We start from the raw sequence: 509 nt of genomic DNA, 5'->3' as shown, positions 1-509 counted from the left end.
CTGGTTACGTTTCCTCCGCTCTAAAGGCGGGCGACAAGGAGCTCCCGAGCCCCGCCTCGGGTCTGCTGGTGCCCGGCATCCACGTACCGATCGGGTTTTAAAACGTTTCACAAAGGCCTTTGGCCAGGTGGGTTTGTTCGGAGGGGCGAGGGAGGCAGGCCCGAACGGGAGAGGGCTCTGAACAGTCCCCCTTTAAAAGGAGGACAGGCCTGCGACCGCGGGGGGGCTGGGAGGAGGGAGGCGTAGGAGGACAGCCCGCTCTGCTGCTTATTTTACCACGTACCTTCGTGTCGGGTGAGGGGTAAAAATGGAGGCATTGTAATAAAAATAGGAACAACAGGGGTGGCTGGCAGCGCAACGACATCTATAGCAGAACAGGGCGTCTGCAGGAGTCAAGACCTCTTTTCTCCACGGGCGTTAATACGAAAGAATCCCTTTTTGCACTGCCATTGCATCTTTCACCAAAAGCATTTTACAAGCATTAATTAGTCACGTTTCATAACATTCTT

The sequence above is a fragment of the Aptenodytes forsteri genome, unplaced genomic scaffold, assembly GCF_000699145.1.
Source record: "Aptenodytes forsteri isolate BGI_AS27 unplaced genomic scaffold, ASM69914v1 Scaffold346, whole genome shotgun sequence".
NCBI lineage: Eukaryota > Metazoa > Chordata > Aves > Sphenisciformes > Spheniscidae > Aptenodytes > Aptenodytes forsteri.
This window is presented reverse-complemented; position numbering follows the sequence as displayed.